Source organism: Gymnoscopelus braueri, assembly GCF_963280865.1.
Source record: "Gymnoscopelus braueri genome assembly, chromosome: 11".
Taxonomy (NCBI): Eukaryota; Metazoa; Chordata; class Actinopteri; order Myctophiformes; family Myctophidae; genus Gymnoscopelus; species Gymnoscopelus braueri.
Window position 1 is genome coordinate 5,478,896 of NC_137613.1, and position 25,749 is coordinate 5,504,644.

Here is a 25,749-nt window from a genome sequence, read left to right on the forward strand (position 1 = left end):
CCAATTAAGGAGCATTACCGCCACCAGCTGGACTGGAGTGTAAAACTATAACTTACGCACTGCAAACTAAATGATTTATAAGTGTCCATTCAAATTGTTCTCATTCCCTAATAATCCCACTGTGTCCATTCTGTGTCCATCCCTCTCCCAGTATAATGTCCAAATCCTCCTCTCCACTGACATCCACCACATCCAGGAATCGCCTTGCTGCATCCAAAATCATTTTAATTATTTCCGACTTGCCTTGTATCTCCACTCAGAGGCGTCAATTGTCAAGCTGCAATACCCTGCCATACCCTGGCTCCAGGGGGGAAAAAAATAAAATGTACTTTTAAAAATAAATCCATGAATGTCTCTGTCTATCTGTGTTATCAGCCTAATGCAGGTGTAAGACCATTGTGTTATAGGTGTAATGCATAGTTTTCTATGCATTTTGGGAGTGTTTTTGCTTGTTTGATCCCCCAAAAAAAAATCTAAAAAGGGGCCGCCATACCTTAGCTTTTGCTGAACTGACGCCACAGCAATAAATGTCAAGAATATTTTCTTATCCATATAGATCCCCTTCCCAGCTGCATTCACTCTTTCCTCTGACTTCTGTTGTGTTGCCATCCTTTCATTACTCCCCTGAGTCCCCTCCACTCTCTACACTGCTTCAGCATACAACATGCCCCTCCTTTCTTTCCTGATCTTTTTCACTTTAATCTCCTTTACTTTGCTGGGACATTGTGATGCCCCTACATAGTGATCGCCTTCACAGTGTATGCACTTTGCAGGCTCTTTCCTCTCCTTACATTCCTCTTTGCAATTTTCCACCCCACATCTCCCACACCTCCTACTTCCCCCACACCAGTGGTTCTCAAAGTGGGGTCCGGGGACCCCCAGGGGTCCTTGAGGGAGTTCCCAGCTAAATGATGGATAGTTAGGAATAGACCCTTATGGGTCTGTAACTCTGAGAGTGTACAAATGGAACCAAATGGACCCCATTTGGTACGTTACTTTTTTTCCATTTGTACACTCTCAGAGTTAAATTAACATAGATTTTACGATACAAATTGGGGTCCAATAGATAGAAATGCCATTAAATGGGGGTCCGTAGCCCTAATGCATGGGGGTCCTTGAAATTAAAATGGTTGAGAATCACTGCTAGAGCCGTAAAGATTCTTCTCTTATGGGGGTCCGCGGGATATCTTTTCAAATGGGGGTCCGCGGGTTAATAAGTGTCAATTTGGGGGTCCTTGACATGAAAAGGTTTGAGAACCACTGCCCTACACACTGCTGCGACATCCCCGTACTGCAAACAGAAACATCTGAGTGGTGCTCTTTCGTAGGGCCTAACGGTTAGGCCCTACGAAAGAGCACCACATTGGAAAACCACATTGGAAAACGTAAGAATGTAATGTTTCATGTTTGGTAAACATGAAACATTACATTCTTACGTTTTCCAATATTGTAAAATTGGTAGAATAAATAAAAAGTTTCAACATTTCGGTCAACTAAAATTTGCGTCATAGCCTGCGACACATTTATTGGCGAGGAGCCAGACAGGTGGCTTGTGTAAACAAACCGGTGTGATTCCAAATGCCAAAAAGTAAAGATAACTGAGGAAAATAGAGAATTGAATAGTTCATAGACAGAGTTGTTTGCTTTCACAGCCAATGCTGCTGGATTACCTGTATGTTTGATCTGCTGCGAGAAGTTATCATATTTAATGAATGCTCATTAACATGCATTTGTATTTAGTAATTCTGATAGGCTAATATACACTTAATAGCCCGTGTTGCCTTCATTATAAGACTCATATTTATGTTTGCGGCTCCAGACAGATTCTGTATAATTTTTTTGGTCCAAAATGGCTCTTTTGACATTAAAGGTTGCTGACCCCTGGCCTAACCCTATAACACAAATACTCCACGTACACTCGATCTGGGAGTGAATCCCCTTCAAATGTTAAACACATTGACTCAGTTTCCTCCCGTATCCCTTCTCGGAACCGAGTAAGTCTTTTCGCCTTGCGTACGCCGTCCGTGTCAAGAAACCTGTCTGGCTTCATAGACCGTGGTACACCGCTTATTACTCCCTTCCTTGTTTCCCCCATTCCAAGCCGAAACACCTCTACCTGACATTCGCCAAACAGATATATCCAGACCTCTGCACATCTGTTCAAAGTTTGCACATTCTATCATGACCATGCCTCTTCCACTAATTCTCACTAGTTAAACTTTTCCAATTCTCCAAACAACAAACATTCCCATGCACTGCATGCTGATCTCTGAATAGGCCATCAATTTGTTTGGCTGCTACCATCCCAATCACACAGCTCTCTTCTTGGTCACTTCCTTCATCTATTTTCCTTTTCTTTTTCTTTTCAAGTCGTCTTGTGTCTTCTTCCTCATCATCTTCACTATCACTGACAGTGACAGCTGAGTATTCACATACTGACTCCATTTCGAAACGCCCGCCGTCAGCCCGTATCTTAGCAACAATGAAAGCGCTGACTCTCATTGGTAGTGTTGCCATTTCCGCTTATTTACCGCAACTTCTGGACAAGATTTTGCTTGTTTTTCTGGCCTTAAAATGGTTTTGTTGCTTTGGTGTGGACTGGCCTTAATGCCATCTACAGGTTTTAGATTCTACCACTAGATGTCAGTGCTGAGTCACATTTACAGGCCACCTGAGGCCTCCACAAGTCAACCCACAGTAACTATAGAGTTCTCTGTAGCCTTATTTATAAAACCACAAGGTCCACTTTAAAGTCTATTTATTCATATAACATGATAAGGCAATCCACAACATAAACATGTATGAGAGCCTCCAGTTATTAAGACAGATAATTTAAAACTGTATCCAACTATATTAAAATAGTTGATAAGCCCATGCAGGGATGTTGAGGAAAGTAATAGTTCCCACTCCTTGGATGTTTTTTTTGTCACTGTATATTTGCACCTGTATAGTCAAAGGTTACTTTGACTATGCATGGGCCTCATGGTACCACAACACCACCAAGGCCTTAAAAACAAGGCTCCAGACATCCCAAAACAAACTGGTAAGGCTACTTCTTGGCCTCACATCTACGACTCATCTAACCCCTGCTCATTTTGCTAGGGTTGGATGGCTCAGGGTTGAGGACAGCAACTTGCATTGGGCCTGGTCTACAAGATACACCACAACGACAAGACACCCACGTACCTCATTCCCAAATCACGCCTCTCTGACCTTTCGGGCTTGTGTTTAACTGTGGTGTCACTGTGAAGCCTCTGTTCTGGCCATATGTCATCATAAAACTACTTCAAAAATGTAAACGAAGTCCACAATCACAACACCAGAGGAAGCTACTAGGAGCAGGGATGTCATTACCCATCCTATACTGTATACCTACAGTGTGTGGGGGGAAAATACCTTGTGTATTTATTAGAGATTGCCTGGAAATTTGACACAATTACGACACATGAAGTGATGCGTTAAGACGTTATCACACAGACATTTCCGCAAATTTGCAAAGAAAAAGCCCTAAATACTCGAATACATAAACATATCGTTTACCACACTATAATGATCTCACATCGGATCAAGAATAGGTTCAAAAGTCGGCCATGTTTCAGTCAAAGTTCACAGGGAAAAGTGATGTTATTACATTTTATTCCAACTACAGTATAATAAGTGGTAAAGGACAACAATCTTGTCAGTATTTTAATGACGTCACGTGCACGTGCGCGCACTGCACGCGCACCCCGTGCGCATTTTTTTTTTACTTTAAAGTAGTTAACATTTTTGAAAAATGTATTGGAGGATAAACCCCTTGAGAGATGCATCATCTCGTCTTCCAGGGGGTCCTCAGGGGCACAACACACAAACATTGATACAAAACAATCACATAACATTCAACAATAACAACAACAAAACATACACATAAGGGCTCTCACACCCAGACCAGTATATAAGTTATAACATAGACATGTTTGTATAGACCGCCGAAGTCTGACGTCATTTACACATCCTTTGTTTGTCTACCTGGTTCGCAGTTTTCCACCCCCGTTCTGAATCCCATAGACGTATTTAATATCGCGTCAAATAAGAACTGTGTTCCAAAAATAAACAAATGACCACGGCGGGTTGACTCTTATGGATATGAAGCATCAACTGACGGTGAGAAAACGCTAATGTTACTTCCGCCAAATTAGTTACATTTTCGCCAGAAACAGACTGTATCAAATATAAGTGACTGACTATCATAAACTATACAGAACCTCCTCCCTGACAATAACGCCGACACGCGGTGTTTATTTTTGGACCACAATTCTTATATGAGACGATTCTAAGATGACCCAATGTTATTCTCCATAGAGAAATTACTTCCGCAAACCTGGGGATGAACGAGTGACGTCAGGACTTCGGTGCTCTATAGGAAATGTTTTTAGCGTAGTTTTAGTATTTTTAAACTAATACAAATTCAAGGAATGCCATGAATTATAGAGCTGAAACAAATGGTTTGCTTTGAACAACAGAACAAGTATATCTTTCTCTTCTTCGAAGATGGCAGGCTGAAGCATTGCTGCGTGCAGAGAGGATACTGGCAGCAGCCCTACTGAAAACAACATGCTGTGTTGCTGATGTGAGGAGTGAGGAATCTGAGGAAACATTTTCACACTCACTTGTAAACCTGTTATGCAAAGTGGCCATTTGGGTACTTGGCTAGTGAATCTATGGGGAGGGCGCGTTCTAGCGTGCATGTGCGTGCAAGCACGTGCTCTTTACCATGCCGTTACCGTAGCTGTAGTATACAACCCTCGTAGACGTATTTATGATTCTGACGTCTTCAATCTACGAGAGTTGTAGGGTTCACGCCCCATGGAGACCTGGACTTTCTGCACTATGCCCCGTAGACACTCCAAAAATTTACAAATGTGAAAATAAAGGTGCTTATCCCCAAGCCCCAAGTGTTAACTGGCTCTACGGGGTAGTAGTTTAATTTAATAATCCATATCTTTCAATGAAGAAGTGTTTTAATGCCGTCTGTGGCCGAACGCCATTTTTTCACCCTCGTTTACTTCCCCTGTTTACATTTAGTGTAATTCGGGGTTCCACCGGATGCGCCCCGTCACTACCCGTCACTACCGCCCATTGGGAACTTCCGACAGAATCGGCCACAGACGGCATTAAAACACTTCTTAATTGAAAGATATGGATTATTACATTAAACTACTACCCCGTAGAGCCAGTTAACATTTGGGGCTTGGGGTTAAGCACCTTTATTTTCACATTTGTACATGTTTAGAGTGTCTACGGGGCATAGTGCAAAAAAGTTTAGGTCTCCATGGGGCGTGAACCCTACAACTCTCGTAGATTGAAGACTTCAGAATCATAAATACGTCTACGAGGGTTACCGTACCTTGACAAATTTACCAGCCACACTGCCACAGCCACAGACACCACTGCATCCGTGAGAAGGAGCAGCAAAACATGGAGCTTCACTCCGTCTCACATTTATCTTTAAAAGTCAGTGTTTTAACAGTAAAATCAAGGATGTGTATTTATTTCTACATGTTGCTGATCTGGAGCAGCTGTTACAACACATCTATCACAGGTAATGTTATACGAATCTACTTCTAGTCTGTACACTATTTACATTGGAGTTATGGATGGGAATTTCAGCAGACTGTCTTTATTGGGGGGAAAAAAAGTTTTGGAAAAAAAGGGCAAACATTTTGTGTTGATGTCTTCTATTCTTTTGTTCTTGTTGTTTTCTTATGAAATTGATGTGTTTCTGATGTTGAAAAGTAAACAAAGTGAAATGTAGTGAAATCAATAGGTAGGCTCAGTGGTGTGTTCTAGATTTTTTTGGAGGGTATACTATAACAATTCCCCCCCTAGTTCCTCCCGCACGCACCGCACGCACGCGCGTATAATTAATGAATGTAAAAAAAAAATGCGCGCGCGGAAACTCGGCCAGGCCCACTCAGGCCCAGTTTCACAGTAACACACTGAGTAGGCTACACTTACAATATGCTTTGTACTGATTTTCTACTGTTTCTAATGTTAATCACCCTGTAACTCAACCACTTCGGAGCTGCTTTTAGCCTTGGATGCATTTCTTTTTTTATTTATTTGTATTACCATAGAAGTGCAAGGATTGTTATAAATAAATGCTGGTTAGGCTTATCAGATATAATAGCAGTGTTAACAGCAAGCATTCCTGTATCTATTACCGAATAGTATACTATTAACTTAATTGGCATTGAAGACACAAACTGTATTGAAGATTCAAGATTTTGCTGTGCTATGACGCGCAATTTGAATACTAATGAAGTACTCAATTCAGTGACCTACGTTCAATGAAGTGAATGGCAGGTGTTGAAATGTGTGAATTCCTTCGCCAGTAGCCATTAATTATCACCTCAAGAACAATAGCCACACACATGATAAGACTTCACCTCAGAGTTAGACTAGTCAGACGGTCAGACCACATTCTTGCTGTTTGTATTGCTGATTGATTGATTGATTGATTGATGTAGTTTATTTAGAAAGACATGAGAATAGTACATGACAGTACATGGAAGTACATGGAAGTACAAATTCACAATACAAGGTCTACTAAACTGGAAACTCTCATTAAGCACTAAGCTTGTTTAAGATGAGAACCCCATGCACACAAATCATGATGTCATATAAGAGGCAGACAGATATACACACTACTATACAGAATGTCATACAATCAGCTTTCAGGTTACTGGTATGACGAGAGAAAAAAAAAATATATATATACAAAAGAGGAAAATGAAGGAGGGGGGGTAGGGGGGGGTAGGTTAAGACTTAGACAGGGGCCATTTTCGAATTGCAGCCTTCTGAAGGTGTATCTTTAGGGCAGTTTTGAAAGTGAGTAGGGTTTTACACTCCTTTACTCCTTTTGGTAGGGCATTCCACATTTTTGATGAATAGCATGAGAACGAGTTCATTCCCTTAGTTGAGCCAAATCTGTGTTGAACATGATTTGTGGATTTGCCTCTGGTGTTATGATCATGGACTGCATTAACATTTTGGAAGTATTTTGACAAATACAAGGGGATCCCAATGTTGTGGTGTATCTTGAAGACCAGGCCCATAGCAAGTTGCTGTACTCTGTCCTCAACCCTAAGCCATCCAATCCTAGCAAAATGAGCAGGGGTTAGATGGGTTCTGTGATTGAGGCCAAGAAGTAGCCTTACAAGTTTGTTTTGGGATGTTTGGAGCCTTGTTTTTAAGGCCTTGGAGGTGTTGTGATACCATGAAGTGCATGCATAATCATAATGATCTTGAATGAGGGCCCCTGCAAGAATCTTCAGAGTATTCTTACTGACTACTAGGCGATCAATCCTCCACAAATAGCATGTTGTTTGGTTGACATTTTTGATCACTTTTTCGGCGTTTTTATTACCAGAGAGGTTTGCCTCCAAGATGGAGCCCAGGTAGGTAATTTCATCTTTTCTTTTGATGACATCATCACCCACTTTGATCGTGAAACTCTCTGCCTTGCTAAGGTTAGGACTGGACCCAAAGAGGATGGATTCAGTTTTACCCAGGTGTAATGAAAGGCTGCGCCCCCCAGCCAGCCACTCCGGGGTGCAGTGTATCAGATGCGTATCAATGTATCAGATACGCCGTTTCGAACTGTTTTTGAATGTATACGGTGGCGACAAAAAAAATCTGCAGGCCATACATACTGCGTATACAGCGTACCACGGTAGAACACATCACTGGGTAGGCTACCCTTCATCCCTCAATTCATAGAGGAAGTATATAACATACTTTAGCCCTGAAACATGACTGTCATATGTTTATGTAGATGTACGGGTTGTAAATGGAGAAAGTTCCAAAACCCGGAACAAGTAGTGCCGTCATGTTTCAGGGCTAAACTGTCCAGTCAGTGAATAAATAAATAAATACAGAACTGCCTGTGTGGTCTGACTCCACCGGGTGTACCGTGTTGTGACGTCATGAACAAACGGCTAAAATCAACCAGTTGTTATTGGTGAACGAAATTCCTGAAAAGATCTGTTCAGTTGCGTTTGGATTGGCTGAAAAGAGATGGTTCACCTTCCTCTTTCCTCATTGGACTGTCTGACTCAGCCAATAATCAAATTGTATGACTTGAAATTTAGTAAAAACAAAGGTCCTTTTGCACACCTACTACTGGGACAGTTGCATAGGAGCAGGCAGCCAGTGCATGAGACAGGAAAGAATGGTGATCGCACACACTGTCTTCACTTACAGAGAAAAAAAAGTATTTTACTGCAAGTACAATGTTTCCAACTGACATTTATCAGGTATTTCTGACTAAGGGGTTAAACTTGGTTGATGTGTGTGTGACTTGCTGTTGAGTATGCCTGCAGAGATGGTGGTTGCAAAGAGGAAGGTGTTGTTTGCAAGGCATGTGGTACATCCTGTGGTACATCCTCTGCTCTCATGAGAGCAGAGGATGTGGTCACAAAGAAGAAGCTGTTGTCTGCATTTTCATATGTACCCACACGCACAACCGTTAACTTCACCAAAACAAGATGGCGCCGACATGCACAGCGGCGAACTTCACCCTGTCAAAACAAGATGGCACAGAAACAAGTCAACTAGCTTGGTCTCCATACAATCTTTGATGTCCTATACCTACACTAACACAAAATTCATGTCAGATCCTGTGTGAGACATGACCGTTGACACAATCTAAATGTCTCAATAGAAGAGCAGGGAGACAAAATATAACCGCCCCAATTGTATAAGTTATATTGTATTAACATACTCTACCATACAGATTGGACAAAATTACATTTTATTCATAAAAAAAAGGTACACAGTGCCTCTTTAAGCAGATCTCATGTCATATTTTTTTCTACAGTGCTTTTAAAAATACTCAAAGTAAAAGGTAAAAGTGCATTTCTTAATTTTCAATGAATTGCTGTAATGTTTTCACAATGAATTTATAGGACCTTGTAACTCTTGTTTCAGAGAAGTAACTCTCTGAAACCACCTGCACTGCATGCACTCACACTGATGTGCTCGTAGAACCACTACGTTATACAAAGCCTGCAGAAACACCTATAACAAAAATAGAAATGACTGAGGAACCAGAACTAAATACTTTTACTCCTATACACCCATACAAGACGAAACAAAGAGGCGAGCGGAGGGGGAAGCCAGAAACACGGCTAGTGTGAGAGCAGAAAAGTGGCCTTCCCTAAAATTGCATTTTAGAAAAAAGAAACAGCCAACCTAAAAGTACTCAGTACTTTACAGCTTTCCAAGAAATATAGAGTAAAAGTAAAATATTTGTCTTGGAAATGTACTCAAGTAAGAGTAATAAGTATCAAAAAAATCTAATACTCAAGTAAAGTACAGATCCTCAGAATTTGTACATACGTACAGTACTCAAGTAAATTTACTCCGTTACTGTCCACCACTGGTTATTGTGCATTCAATACTAAGCTATTAAAATAATCGACAGATTAATATAGTCATGCTTTTATTTTAAACATATGTAGGTACAGTGAGTAGGGGTGGCCATACTGACATTTATAAACATACCTTATTAACTGAGAACAACAACAATCTGTCAATTCCCAATAATCATGTATACAAGCTATTCAAAATGGACAGAATCATGAGTTGTTTTAAACAAATGTGAAAAATGTTTAAAATATTTGAAGACAAATGGACAATTTTGGGGGAAAAGAAAAAAATATATATATCAAAAAAGTTTTATATATATGTTTGTAATTGTCTAATCAAGCAAGAATTTTGCAGACCCCTGTTGAAGACCTCCGCGCTAGGCCATTATGAGCACTTTAACTCTTTATACTACATTGAAAATAGCCTATCTACAAGCTCACAACGCATCGCGAAGCGTTGTGAGCTTCTAGATCTGCTATTTTTTTATTAAATACTTAAAATAAATTGTGAAATGTTTTAAGAATTTTGAAACACTAACACAAATCTGGTACGGGGCTCCCTGGCACAAAACATTTTCAGATGGGGGTTAGGGACAAATTTAAATGACATAAGCCCAAAGTCGCTTATAATAAGAGGACATGGCAACACTGGTTTCTGGCTCTGCAGTATTGCGTACTTTGTGCACTTTAGATCGCTCAATAAACTTGTACAGTGTACACATAGAAAAGCATCACAGCAGAAAACAATGTGTGAAATGTCTTCTTTTATTTTCCAGAAGCAATTACTTTACAAAGGTCTCAGTCATTCAGAAATGTATTTTGTTCATGAGCTGATCCACCGGGCTCTCATCAACTCCCATGCATTCCACTGAACTCACAGCTGTAGTCTGGCTCCATGGTGCGACAAATCTGCCGTCTGGAATTGCATGATAGCGAAATTGACGTAGATGACCCTTCCTTCTTTTCTATACTGTGAGGAGTGCTGACCAAAACCAACAGAGAGACACTTGATTTGCATAAACAGTAGTCTTTTATTGGGGGGAAACTTTAACAAAGGTAGGTAGGGGAAAACAATAACATAAATTCCTCCCGGATTGGGGTATTTCAATAACACTTTTCTAGTCCATGAAGTGCCCTATGGTGCCTAGGGAAGAGAGTAGAAACCACAATTAGTCTTATTCAGTCTTAACAAGCCATATAAGGATAAATGTTGGAGTGTGTTTTTGCTTACCGCCCGAGCCTGCGTCCATTCACCAAGGGAGTGAGTTTCATCTGAGGAGAGGTTCAGCAAACATTTATATGTCTGGGCTGATCAGACCAGGCTGTCACCACTCTGGCAATCAGACCTGAGGTGTCATCACATCAAGTTGAGTGAGGATGAAAACAGGCACACATTCCTTCCACTACTTGCCCCAGTGCTCTGCACTGTCTTTGGTGCTGAAACCTCTCCTCAGCCCTCTGCTCGCCTTGGTGGAGACGCCAATTAGCTCAGGCCCCAAGCGACACTCCACAATACCTTGATTTAAGCAATATTACACGAGAGGGTGTGCTTTACCGTCATTATTAGCACGCCTGTGATGCGGTCAGGAACGAGGCGAAGCCGAGTTCCGCCGCGATCACAGAAGTGCTAATAATGTAAGGTAAAGCACACCCTCGAGTGTAAGTATAATGGACTGTATTACACGGGCTGGAGGGCGGGGCTCTCCCTCAGAAACAGGCTGCTGACTGACTGACTGACTGACTGACTGGCTGGCTGACTGACTGCTGACTATGAGATTCAATTCAAAGAGGCCTCACAGGTAGTTTGTGGTACTATCTGTGTAGGCCCTATAAAGAGAAGGTGCATTCGCCATCTGTTTTGAATAAGAGGTGTCATGTTTTGCAATTAATTAAACTTACATAAACTATTTATGTTATTAAGGCTTTGTGAGTTCCATTTAAAATAAAGTTTGACCATGACAGAGGCGCGCCGACTCAGCAGACCTTGAGGCCGAGGAGTCGCGCCCGAGCGCCTCAAGGCGCGAGTGCCCGCGGCGACCGGCCGATGGTCTGCTAGTCGACTCAGCGCCGTCCGAGTTATGTACCGATAAGCACAGAATCGTAAATAATATTGGTGGGGACTGCGTTTGCCCCACTGACTGTGTAATTAAACTTACATAGACTATTTCTGTTTTAAAGGTTTGTGATTTCTGTTTGACTGTGCAGGGCAGAGGCGTCAATTCTCTGAGTCATGGTAACCGCAGACCCTCGGATTTAAAATTATTTCCACTCTTTCTTAATTCCAGTTAAAGATGTGTTTACAAAACGTTTTCGTACTGTTTATTGTACTTCATCAGATGCGATTCTCCGGGTGAGAATGAGTTCCTGTGTCTTCTTTCCTGTATTTATGTGTTTCTGTTGTGGGCGTGGCTTCTCTGTGGCCACTGTCCTCATTGGTTGGTGCTGTTGATGGCCCATCCTGTTGGGGCCCTTTGATGACTCATGTGCCTGTTTTAGGCCTGTTCATGTTCAGGCATGTTTCTCTGTTCCATATGTATGGTCTATTCTTTGTGTTGAATCTTTGTTTATATATATGTATAAACATGGTTAGGTTTTTAGGAAATGTTATAAACATTTTGCAAGCATGAATATACCTCCATGCTTGCAAATGTGCATAACTAAAGTTTGCTTTAGATGACTCCCCTCACAAAATCAGAGGTACTAGCTTGACTGACTGCTGACTATGAGATTCAATTCAAAGAGGCCTCACAGGTAGTTTGTGGTACTATCTGTGTAGGCCCTATAAAGAGAAGGTGCATTCGCCATCTGTTTTGAATAAGAGGTGTCATGTTTTGCAATTAATTAAACTTACATAAACTATTTATGTTATTAAGGCTTTGTGAGTTCCATTTAAAATAAAGTTTGACCATGACAGAGGCGCGCCGACTCAGCAGACCTTGAGGCCGAGGAGTCGCGCCCGAGCGCCTCAAGGCGCGAGTGCCCGCGGCGACCGGGCGATGGTCTGCTAGTCGACTCAGCGCCGTCCGAGTTATGTACCGATAAGCACAGAATCGTAAATAATATTGGTGGGGACTGCGTTTGCCCCACTGACTGTGTAATTAAACTTACATAGACTATTTCTGTTTTAAAGGTTTGTGATTTCTGTTTGACTGTGCAGGGCAGAGGCGTCAATTCTCTGAGTCATGGTAACCGCAGACCCTCGGATTTAAAATTATTTCCACTCTTTCTTAATTCCAGTTAAAGATGTGTTTACAAAACGTTTTCGTACTGTTTATTGTACTTCATCAGATGCGATTCTCCGGGTGAGAATGAGTTCCTGTGTCTTCTTTCCTGTATTTATGTGTTTCTGTTGTGGGCGTGGCTTCTCTGTGGCCACTGTCCTCATTGGTTGGTGCTGTTGATGGCCCATCCTGTTGGGGCCCTTTGATGACTCATGTGCCTGTTTTAGGCCTGTTCATGTTCAGGCATGTTTCTCTGTTCCATATGTATGGTCTATTCTTTGTGTTGAATCTTTGTTTATATATATGTATAAACATGGTTAGGTTTTTAGGAAATGTTATAAACATTTTGCAAGCATGAATATACCTCCATGCTTGCAAATGTGCATAACTAAAGTTTGCTTTAGATGACTCCCCTCACAAAATCAGAGGTACTAGCTTGACTGACTGCTGACTATGAGATTCAATTCAAAGAGGCCTCACAGGTAGTTTGTGGTACTATCTGTGTAGGCCCTATAAAGAGAAGGTGCATTCGCCATCTGTTTTGAATAAGAGGTGTCATGTTTTGCAATTAATTAAACTTACATAAACTATTTATGTTATTAAGGCTTTGTGAGTTCCATTTAAAATAAAGTTTGACCATGACAGAGGCGCGCCGACTCAGCAGACCTTGAGGCCGAGGAGTCGCGCCCGAGCGCCTCAAGGCGCGAGTGCCCGCGGCGACCGGCCGATGGTCTGCTAGTCGACTCAGCGCCGTCCGAGTTATGTACCGATAAGCACAGAATCGTAAATAATATTGGTGGGGACTGCGTTTGCCCCACTGACTGTGTAATTAAACTTACATAGACTATTTCTGTTTTAAAGGTTTGTGATTTCTGTTTGACTGTGCAGGGCAGAGGCGTCAATTCTCTGAGTCATGGTAACCGCAGACCCTCGGATTTAAAATTATTTCCACTCTTTCTTAATTCCAGTTAAAGATGTGTTTACAAAACGTTTTCGTACTGTTTATTGTACTTCATCAGATGCGATTCTCCGGGTGAGAATGAGTTCCTGTGTCTTCTTTCCTGTATTTATGTGTTTCTGTTGTGGGCGTGGCTTCTCTGTGGCCACTGTCCTCATTGGTTGGTGCTGTTGATGGCCCATCCTGTTGGGGCCCTTTGATGACTCATGTGCCTGTTTTAGGCCTGTTCATGTTCAGGCATGTTTCTCTGTTCCATATGTATGGTCTATTCTTTGTGTTGAATCTTTGTTTATATATATGTATAAACATGGTTAGGTTTTTAGGAAATGTTATAAACATTTTGCAAGCATGAATATACCTCCATGCTTGCAAATGTGCATAACTAAAGTTTGCTTTAGATGACTCCCCTCACAAAATCAGAGGTACTAGCTTGACTGACTGCTGACTATGAGATTCAATTCAAAGAGGCCTCACAGGTAGTTTGTGGTACTATCTGTGTAGGCCCTATAAAGAGAAGGTGCATTCGCCATCTGTTTTGAATAAGAGGTGTCATGTTTTGCAATTAATTAAACTTACATAAACTATTTATGTTATTAAGGCTTTGTGAGTTCCATTTAAAATAAAGTTTGACCATGACAGAGGCGCGCCGACTCAGCAGACCTTGAGGCCGAGGAGTCGCGCCCGAGCGCCTCAAGGCGCGAGTGCCCGCGGCGACCGGCCGATGGTCTGCTAGTCGACTCAGCGCCGTCCGAGTTATGTACCGATAAGCACAGAATCGTAAATAATATTGGTGGGGACTGCGTTTGCCCCACTGACTGTGTAATTAAACTTACATAGACTATTTCTGTTTTAAAGGTTTGTGATTTCTGTTTGACTGTGCAGGGCAGAGGCGTCAATTCTCTGAGTCATGGTAACCGCAGACCCTCGGATTTAAAATTATTTCCACTCTTTCTTAATTCCAGTTAAAGATGTGTTTACAAAACGTTTTCGTACTGTTTATTGTACTTCATCAGATGCGATTCTCCGGGTGAGAATGAGTTCCTGTGTCTTCTTTCCTGTATTTATGTGTTTCTGTTGTGGGCGTGGCTTCTCTGTGGCCACTGTCCTCATTGGTTGGTGCTGTTGATGGCCCATCCTGTTGGGGCCCTTTGATGACTCATGTGCCTGTTTTAGGCCTGTTCATGTTCAGGCATGTTTCTCTGTTCCATATGTATGGTCTATTCTTTGTGTTGAATCTTTGTTTATATATATGTATAAACATGGTTAGGTTTTTAGGAAATGTTATAAACATTTTGCAAGCATGAATATACCTCCATGCTTGCAAATGTGCATAACTAAAGTTTGCTTTAGATGACTCCCCTCACAAAATCAGAGGTACTAGCTTGACTGACTGCTGACTATGAGATTCAATTCAAAGAGGCCTCACAGGTAGTTTGTGGTACTATCTGTGTAGGCCCTATAAAGAGAAGGTGCATTCGCCATCTGTTTTGAATAAGAGGTGTCATGTTTTGCAATTAATTAAACTTACATAAACTATTTATGTTATTAAGGCTTTGTGAGTTCCATTTAAAATAAAGTTTGACCATGACAGAGGCGCGCCGACTCAGCAGACCTTGAGGCCGAGGAGTCGCGCCCGAGCGCCTCAAGGCGCGAGTGCCCGCGGCGACCGGCCGATGGTCTGCTAGTCGACTCAGCGCCGTCCGAGTTATGTACCGATAAGCACAGAATCGTAAATAATATTGGTGGGGACTGCGTTTGCCCCACTGACTGTGTAATTAAACTTACATAGACTATTTCTGTTTTAAAGGTTTGTGATTTCTGTTTGACTGTGCAGGGCAGAGGCGTCAATTCTCTGAGTCATGGTAACCGCAGACCCTCGGATTTAAAATTATTTCCACTCTTTCTTAATTCCAGTTAAAGATGTGTTTACAAAACGTTTTCGTACTGTTTATTGTACTTCATCAGATGCGATTCTCCGGGTGAGAATGAGTTCCTGTGTCTTCTTTCCTGTATTTATGTGTTTCTGTTGTGGGCGTGGCTTCTCTGTGGCCACTGTCCTCATTGGTTGGTGCTGTTGATGGCCCATCCTGTTGGGGCCCTTTGATGACTCATGTGCCTGTTTTAGGCCTGTTCATGTTCAGGCATGTTTCTCTGTTCCATATGTATGGTCTATTCTTTGTGTTGAATCTTTGTTTATATATATGTATAAACATGGTTAGGTTTTTAGGAAATGTTATAAACATTTTGCAAGCATGAATATACCTCCATGCTTGCAAATGTGCATAACTAAAGTTTGCTTTAGATGACTCCCCTCACAAAATCAGAGGTACTAGCTTGACTGACTGCTGACTATGAGATTCAATTCAAAGAGGCCTCACAGGTAGTTTGTGGTACTATCTGTGTAGGCCCTATAAAGAGAAGGTGCATTCGCCATCTGTTTTGAATAAGAGGTGTCATGTTTTGCAATTAATTAAACTTACATAAACTATTTATGTTATTAAGGCTTTGTGAGTTCCATTTAAAATAAAGTTTGACCATGACAGAGGCGCGCCGACTCAGCAGACCTTGAGGCCGAGGAGTCGCGCCCGAGCGCCTCAAGGCGCGAGTGCCCGCGGCGACCGGCCGATGGTCTGCTAGTCGACTCAGCGCCGTCCGAGTTATGTACCGATAAGCACAGAATCGTAAATAATATTGGTGGGGACTGCGTTTGCCCCACTGACTGTGTAATTAAACTTACATAGACTATTTCTGTTTTAAAGGTTTGTGATTTCTGTTTGACTGTGCAGGGCAGAGGCGTCAATTCTCTGAGTCATGGTAACCGCAGACCCTCGGATTTAAAATTATTTCCACTCTTTCTTAATTCCAGTTAAAGATGTGTTTACAAAACGTTTTCGTACTGTTTATTGTACTTCATCAGATGCGATTCTCCGGGTGAGAATGAGTTCCTGTGTCTTCTTTCCTGTATTTATGTGTTTCTGTTGTGGGCGTGGCTTCTCTGTGGCCACTGTCCTCATTGGTTGGTGCTGTTGATGGCCCATCCTGTTGGGGCCCTTTGATGACTCATGTGCCTGTTTTAGGCCTGTTCATGTTCAGGCATGTTTCTCTGTTCCATATGTATGGTCTATTCTTTGTGTTGAATCTTTGTTTATATATATGTATAAACATGGTTAGGTTTTTAGGAAATGTTATAAACATTTTGCAAGCATGAATATACCTCCATGCTTGCAAATGTGCATAACTAAAGTTTGCTTTAGATGACTCCCCTCACAAAATCAGAGGTACTAGCTTGACTGACTGCTGACTATGAGATTCAATTCAAAGAGGCCTCACAGGTAGTTTGTGGTACTATCTGTGTAGGCCCTATAAAGAGAAGGTGCATTCGCCATCTGTTTTGAATAAGAGGTGTCATGTTTTGCAATTAATTAAACTTACATAAACTATTTATGTTATTAAGGCTTTGTGAGTTCCATTTAAAATAAAGTTTGACCATGACAGAGGCGCGCCGACTCAGCAGACCTTGAGGCCGAGGAGTCGCGCCCGAGCGCCTCAAGGCGCGAGTGCCCGCGGCGACCGGCCGATGGTCTGTTAGTCGACTCAGCGCCGTCCGAGTTATGTACCGATAAGCACAGAATCGTAAATAATATTGGTGGGGACTGCGTTTGCCCCACTGACTGTGTAATTAAACTTACATAGACTATTTCTGTTTTAAAGGTTTGTGATTTCTGTTTGACTGTGCAGGGCAGAGGCGTCAATTCTCTGAGTCATGGTAACCGCAGACCCTCGGATTTAAAATTATTTCCACTCTTTCTTAATTCCAGTTAAAGATGTGTTTACAAAACGTTTTCGTACTGTTTATTGTACTTCATCAGATGCGATTCTCCGGGTGAGAATGAGTTCCTGTGTCTTCTTTCCTGTATTTATGTGTTTCTGTTGTGGGCGTGGCTTCTCTGTGGCCACTGTCCTCATTGGTTGGTGCTGTTGATGGCCCATCCTGTTGGGGCCCTTTGATGACTCATGTGCCTGTTTTAGGCCTGTTCATGTTCAGGCATGTTTCTCTGTTCCATATGTATGGTCTATTCTTTGTGTTGAATCTTTGTTTATATATATGTATAAACATGGTTAGGTTTTTAGGAAATGTTATAAACATTTTGCAAGCATGAATATACCTCCATGCTTGCAAATGTGCATAACTAAAGTTTGCTTTAGATGACTCCCCTCACAAAATCAGAGGTACTAGCTTGACTGACTGCTGACTATGAGATTCAATTCAAAGAGGCCTCACAGGTAGTTTGTGGTACTATCTGTGTAGGCCCTATAAAGAGAAGGTGCATTCGCCATCTGTTTTGAATAAGAGGTGTCATGTTTTGCAATTAATTAAACTTACATAAACTATTTATGTTATTAAGGCTTTGTGAGTTCCATTTAAAATAAAGTTTGACCATGACAGAGGCGCGCCGACTCAGCAGACCTTGAGGCCGAGGAGTCGCGCCCGAGCGCCTCAAGGCGCGAGTGCCCGCGGCGACCGGCCGATGGTCTGCTAGTCGACTCAGCGCCGTCCGAGTTATGTACCGATAAGCACAGAATCGTAAATAATATTGGTGGGGACTGCGTTTGCCCCACTGACTGTGTAATTAAACTTACATAGACTATTTCTGTTTTAAAGGTTTGTGATTTCTGTTTGACTGTGCAGGGCAGAGGCGTCAATTCTCTGAGTCATGGTAACCGCAGACCCTCGGATTTAAAATTATTTCCACTCTTTCTTAATTCCAGTTAAAGATGTGTTTACAAAACGTTTTCGTACTGTTTATTGTACTTCATCAGATGCGATTCTCCGGGTGAGAATGAGTTCCTGTGTCTTCTTTCCTGTATTTATGTGTTTCTGTTGTGGGCGTGGCTTCTCTGTGGCCACTGTCCTCATTGGTTGGTGCTGTTGATGGCCCATCCTGTTGGGGCCCTTTGATGACTCATGTGCCTGTTTTAGGCCTGTTCATGTTCAGGCATGTTTCTCTGTTCCATATGTATGGTCTATTCTTTGTGTTGAATCTTTGTTTATATATATGTATAAACATGGTTAGGTTTTTAGGAAATGTTATAAACATTTTGCAAGCATGAATATACCTCCATGCTTGCAAATGTGCATAACTAAAGTTTGCTTTAGATGACTCCCCTCACAAAATCAGAGGTACTAGCTTGACTGACTGCTGACTATGAGATTCAATTCAAAGAGGCCTCACAGGTAGTTTGTGGTACTATCTGTGTAGGCCCTATAAAGAGAAGGTGCATTCGCCATCTGTTTTGAATAAGAGGTGTCATGTTTTGCAATTAATTAAACTTACATAAACTATTTATGTTATTAAGGCTTTGTGAGTTCCATTTAAAATAAAGTTTGACCATGACAGAGGCGCGCCGACTCAGCAGACCTTGAGGCCGAGGAGTCGCGCCCGAGCGCCTCAAGGCGCGAGTGCCCGCGGCGACCGGCCGATGGTCTGCTAGTCGACTCAGCGCCGTCCGAGTTATGTACCGATAAGCACAGAATCGTAAATAATATTGGTGGGGACTGCGTTTGCCCCACTGACTGTGTAATTAAACTTACATAGACTATTTCTGTTTTAAAGGTTTGTGATTTCTGTTTGACTGTGCAGGGCAGAGGCGTCAATTCTCTGAGTCATGGTAACCGCAGACCCTCGGATTTAAAATTATTTCCACTCTTTCTTAATTCCAGTTAAAGATGTGTTTACAAAACGTTTTCGTACTGTTTATTGTACTTCATCAGATGCGATTCTCCGGGTGAGAATGAGTTCCTGTGTCTTCTTTCCTGTATTTATGTGTTTCTGTTGTGGGCGTGGCTTCTCTGTGGCCACTGTCCTCATTGGTTGGTGCTGTTGATGGCCCATCCTGTTGGGGCCCTTTGATGACTCATGTGCCTGTTTTAGGCCTGTTCATGTTCAGGCATGTTTCTCTGTTCCATATGTATGGTCTATTCTTTGTGTTGAATCTTTGTTTATATATATGTATAAACATGGTTAGGTTTTTAGGAAATGTTATAAACATTTTGCAAGCATGAATATACCTCCATGCTTGCAAATGTGCATAACTAAAGTTTGCTTTAGATGACTCCCCTCACAAAATCAGAGGTACTAGCTTGACTGACTGCTGACTATGAGATTCAATTCAAAGAGGCCTCACAGGTAGTTTGTGGTACTATCTGTGTAGGCCCTATAAAGAGAAGGTGCATTCGCCATCTGTTTTGAATAAGAGGTGTCATGTTTTGCAATTAATTAAACTTACATAAACTATTTATGTTATTAAGGCTTTGTGAGTTCCATTTAAAATAAAGTTTGACCATGACAGAGGCGCGCCGACTCAGCAGACCTTGAGGCCGAGGAGTCGCGCCCGAGCGCCTCAAGGCGCGAGTGCCCGCGGCGACCGGCCGATGGTCTGCTAGTCGACTCAGCGCCGTCCGAGTTATGTACCGATAAGCACAGAATCGTAAATAATATTGGTGGGGACTGCGTTTGCCCCACTGACTGTGTAATTAAACTTACATAGACTATTTCTGTTTTAAAGGTTTGTGATTTCTGTTTGACTGTGCAGGGCAGAGGCGTCAATTCTCTGAGTCATGGTAACCGCAGACCCTCGGATTTAAAATTATTTCCACTCTTTCTTAATTCCAGTTAAAGATGTGTTTACAAAACGTTTTCGTACTGTTTATTGTACTTCATCAGATGCGATTCTCCGGGTGAGAATGAGTTCCTGTGTCTTCTTTCCTGTATTTATGTGTTTCTGTTGTGGGCGTGGCTTCTCTGTGGCCACTGTCCTCATTGGTTGGTGCTGTTGATGGCCCATCCTGTTGGGGCCCTTTGATGACTCATGTGCCTGTTTTAGGCCTGTTCATGTTCAGGCATGTTTCTCTGTTCCATATGTATGGTCTATTCTTTGTGTTGAATCTTTGTTTATATATATGTATAAACATGGTTAGGTTTTTAGGAAATGTTATAAACATTTTGCAAGCATGAATATACCTCCATGCTTGCAAATGTGCATAACTAAAGTTTGCTTTAGATGACTCCCCTCACAAAATCAGAGGTACTAGCTTGACTGACTGCTGACTATGAGATTCAATTCAAAGAGGCCTCACAGGTAGTTTGTGGTACTATCTGTGTAGGCCCTATAAAGAGAAGGTGCATTCGCCATCTGTTTTGAATAAGAGGTGTCATGTTTTGCAATTAATTAAACTTACATAAACTATTTATGTTATTAAGGCTTTGTGAGTTCCATTTAAAATAAAGTTTGACCATGACAGAGGCGCGCCGACTCAGCAGACCTTGAGGCCGAGGAGTCGCGCCCGAGCGCCTCAAGGCGCGAGTGCCCGCGGCGACCGGCCGATGGTCTGCTAGTCGACTCAGCGCCGTCCGAGTTATGTACCGATAAGCACAGAATCGTAAATAATATTGGTGGGGACTGCGTTTGCCCCACTGACTGTGTAATTAAACTTACATAGACTATTTCTGTTTTAAAGGTTTGTGATTTCTGTTTGACTGTGCAGGGCAGAGGCGTCAATTCTCTGAGTCATGGTAACCGCAGACCCTCGGATTTAAAATTATTTCCACTCTTTCTTAATTCCAGTTAAAGATGTGTTTACAAAACGTTTTCGTACTGTTTATTGTACTTCATCAGATGCGATTCTCCGGGTGAGAATGAGTTCCTGTGTCTTCTTTCCTGTATTTATGTGTTTCTGTTGTGGGCGTGGCTTCTCTGTGGCCACTGTCCTCATTGGTTGGTGCTGTTGATGGCCCATCCTGTTGGGGCCCTTTGATGACTCATGTGCCTGTTTTAGGCCTGTTCATGTTCAGGCATGTTTCTCTGTTCCATATGTATGGTCTATTCTTTGTGTTGAATCTTTGTTTATATATATGTATAAACATGGTTAGGTTTTTAGGAAATGTTATAAACATTTTGCAAGCATGAATATACCTCCATGCTTGCAAATGTGCATAACTAAAGTTTGCTTTAGATGACTCCCCTCACAAAATCAGAGGTACTAGCTTGACTGACTGCTGACTATGAGATTCAATTCAAAGAGGCCTCACAGGTAGTTTGTGGTACTATCTGTGTAGGCCCTATAAAGAGAAGGTGCATTCGCCATCTGTTTTGAATAAGAGGTGTCATGTTTTGCAATTAATTAAACTTACATAAACTATTTATGTTATTAAGGCTTTGTGAGTTCCATTTAAAATAAAGTTTGACCATGACAGAGGCGCGCCGACTCAGCAGACCTTGAGGCCGAGGAGTCGCGCCCGAGCGCCTCAAGGCGCGAGTGCCCGCGGCGACCGGCCGATGGTCTGCTAGTCGACTCAGCGCCGTCCGAGTTATGTACCGATAAGCACAGAATCGTAAATAATATTGGTGGGGACTGCGTTTGCCCCACTGACTGTGTAATTAAACTTACATAGACTATTTCTGTTTTAAAGGTTTGTGATTTCTGTTTGACTGTGCAGGGCAGAGGCGTCAATTCTCTGAGTCATGGTAACCGCAGACCCTCGGATTTAAAATTATTTCCACTCTTTCTTAATTCCAGTTAAAGATGTGTTTACAAAACGTTTTCGTACTGTTTATTGTACTTCATCAGATGCGATTCTCCGGGTGAGAATGAGTTCCTGTGTCTTCTTTCCTGTATTTATGTGTTTCTGTTGTGGGCGTGGCTTCTCTGTGGCCACTGTCCTCATTGGTTGGTGCTGTTGATGGCCCATCCTGTTGGGGCCCTTTGATGACTCATGTGCCTGTTTTAGGCCTGTTCATGTTCAGGCATGTTTCTCTGTTCCATATGTATGGTCTATTCTTTGTGTTGAATCTTTGTTTATATATATGTATAAACATGGTTAGGTTTTTAGGAAATGTTATAAACATTTTGCAAGCATGAATATACCTCCATGCTTGCAAATGTGCATAACTAAAGTTTGCTTTAGATGACTCCCCTCACAAAATCAGAGGTACTAGCTTGACTGACTGCTGACTATGAGATTCAATTCAAAGAGGCCTCACAGGTAGTTTGTGGTACTATCTGTGTAGGCCCTATAAAGAGAAGGTGCATTCGCCATCTGTTTTGAATAAGAGGTGTCATGTTTTGCAATTAATTAAACTTACATAAACTATTTATGTTATTAAGGCTTTGTGAGTTCCATTTAAAATAAAGTTTGACCATGACAGAGGCGCGCCGACTCAGCAGACCTTGAGGCCGAGGAGTCGCGCCCGAGCGCCTCAAGGCGCGAGTGCCCGCGGCGACCGGCCGATGGTCTGCTAGTCGACTCAGCGCCGTCCGAGTTATGTACCGATAAGCACAGAATCGTAAATAATATTGGTGGGGACTGCGTTTGCCCCACTGACTGTGTAATTAAACTTACATAGACTATTTCTGTTTTAAAGGTTTGTGATTTCTGTTTGACTGTGCAGGGCAGAGGCGTCAATTCTCTGAGTCATGGTAACCGCAGACCCTCGGATTTAAAATTATTTCCACTCTTTCTTAATTCCAGTTAAAGATGTGTTTACAAAACGTTTTCGTACTGTTTATTGTACTTCATCAGATGCGATTCTCCGGGTGAGAATGAGTTCCTGTGTCTTCTTTCCTGTATTTATGTGTTTCTGTTGTGGGCGTGGCTTCTCTGTGGCCACTGTCCTCATTGGTTGGTGCTGTTGATGGCCCATCCTGTTGGGGCCCTTTGATGACTCATGTGCCTGTTTTAGGCCTGTTCATGTTCAGGCATGTTTCTCTGTTCCATATGTATGGTCTATTCTTTGTGTTGAATCTTTGTTTATATATATGTATAAACATGGTTAGGTTTTTAGGAAATGTTATAAACATTTTGCAAGCATGAATATACCTCCATGCTTGCAAATGTGCATAACTAAAGTTTGCTTTAGATGACTCCCCTCACAAAATCAGAGGTACTAGCTTGACTGACTGCTGACTATGAGATTCAATTCAAAGAGGCCTCACAGGTAGTTTGTGGTACTATCTGTGTAGGCCCTATAAAGAGAAGGTGCATTCGCCATCTGTTTTGAATAAGAGGTGTCATGTTTTGCAATTAATTAAACTTACATAAACTATTTATGTTATTAAGGCTTTGTGAGTTCCATTTAAAATAAAGTTTGACCATGACAGAGGCGCGCCGACTCAGCAGACCTTGAGGCCGAGGAGTCGCGCCCGAGCGCCTCAAGGCGCGAGTGCCCGCGGCGACCGGCCGATGGTCTGCTAGTCGACTCAGCGCCGTCCGAGTTATGTACCGATAAGCACAGAATCGTAAATAATATTGGTGGGGACTGCGTTTGCCCCACTGACTGTGTAATTAAACTTACATAGACTATTTCTGTTTTAAAGGTTTGTGATTTCTGTTTGACTGTGCAGGGCAGAGGCGTCAATTCTCTGAGTCATGGTAACCGCAGACCCTCGGATTTAAAATTATTTCCACTCTTTCTTAATTCCAGTTAAAGATGTGTTTACAAAACGTTTTCGTACTGTTTATTGTACTTCATCAGATGCGATTCTCCGGGTGAGAATGAGTTCCTGTGTCTTCTTTCCTGTATTTATGTGTTTCTGTTGTGGGCGTGGCTTCTCTGTGGCCACTGTCCTCATTGGTTGGTGCTGTTGATGGCCCATCCTGTTGGGGCCCTTTGATGACTCATGTGCCTGTTTTAGGCCTGTTCATGTTCAGGCATGTTTCTCTGTTCCATATGTATGGTCTATTCTTTGTGTTGAATCTTTGTTTATATATATGTATAAACATGGTTAGGTTTTTAGGAAATGTTATAAACATTTTGCAAGCATGAATATACCTCCATGCTTGCAAATGTGCATAACTAAAGTTTGCTTTAGATGACTCCCCTCACAAAATCAGAGGTACTAGCTTGACTGACTGCTGACTATGAGATTCAATTCAAAGAGGCCTCACAGGTAGTTTGTGGTACTATCTGTGTAGGCCCTATAAAGAGAAGGTGCATTCGCCATCTGTTTTGAATAAGAGGTGTCATGTTTTGCAATTAATTAAACTTACATAAACTATTTATGTTATTAAGGCTTTGTGAGTTCCATTTAAAATAAAGTTTGACCATGACAGAGGCGCGCCGACTCAGCAGACCTTGAGGCCGAGGAGTCGCGCCCGAGCGCCTCAAGGCGCGAGTGCCCGCGGCGACCGGCCGATGGTCTGCTAGTCGACTCAGCGCCGTCCGAGTTATGTACCGATAAGCACAGAATCGTAAATAATATTGGTGGGGACTGCGTTTGCCCCACTGACTGTGTAATTAAACTTACATAGACTATTTCTGTTTTAAAGGTTTGTGATTTCTGTTTGACTGTGCAGGGCAGAGGCGTCAATTCTCTGAGTCATGGTAACCGCAGACCCTCGGATTTAAAATTATTTCCACTCTTTCTTAATTCCAGTTAAAGATGTGTTTACAAAACGTTTTCGTACTGTTTATTGTACTTCATCAGATGCGATTCTCCGGGTGAGAATGAGTTCCTGTGTCTTCTTTCCTGTATTTATGTGTTTCTGTTGTGGGCGTGGCTTCTCTGTGGCCACTGTCCTCATTGGTTGGTGCTGTTGATGGCCCATCCTGTTGGGGCCCTTTGATGACTCATGTGCCTGTTTTAGGCCTGTTCATGTTCAGGCATGTTTCTCTGTTCCATATGTATGGTCTATTCTTTGTGTTGAATCTTTGTTTATATATATGTATAAACATGGTTAGGTTTTTAGGAAATGTTATAAACATTTTGCAAGCATGAATATACCTCCATGCTTGCAAATGTGCATAACTAAAGTTTGCTTTAGATGACTCCCCTCACAAAATCAGAGGTACTAGCTTGACTGACTGCTGACTATGAGATTCAATTCAAAGAGGCCTCACAGGTAGTTTGTGGTACTATCTGTGTAGGCCCTATAAAGAGAAGGTGCATTCGCCATCTGTTTTGAATAAGAGGTGTCATGTTTTGCAATTAATTAAACTTACATAAACTATTTATGTTATTAAGGCTTTGTGAGTTCCATTTAAAATAAAGTTTGACCATGACAGAGGCGCGCCGACTCAGCAGACCTTGAGGCCGAGGAGTCGCGCCCGAGCGCCTCAAGGCGCGAGTGCCCGCGGCGACCGGCCGATGGTCTGCTAGTCG

General features: G+C 42.1%; 1 protein-coding gene across 1 annotated transcript in view; it reads right to left on the reverse strand.

Moving 5' to 3' along the window:
• Positions 1-25,749, reverse strand: part of LOC308096100 (uncharacterized protein) — a 55,550-nt gene that overhangs the window by 8,960 nt on the left and 20,841 nt on the right. The window lies entirely within an intron of this gene.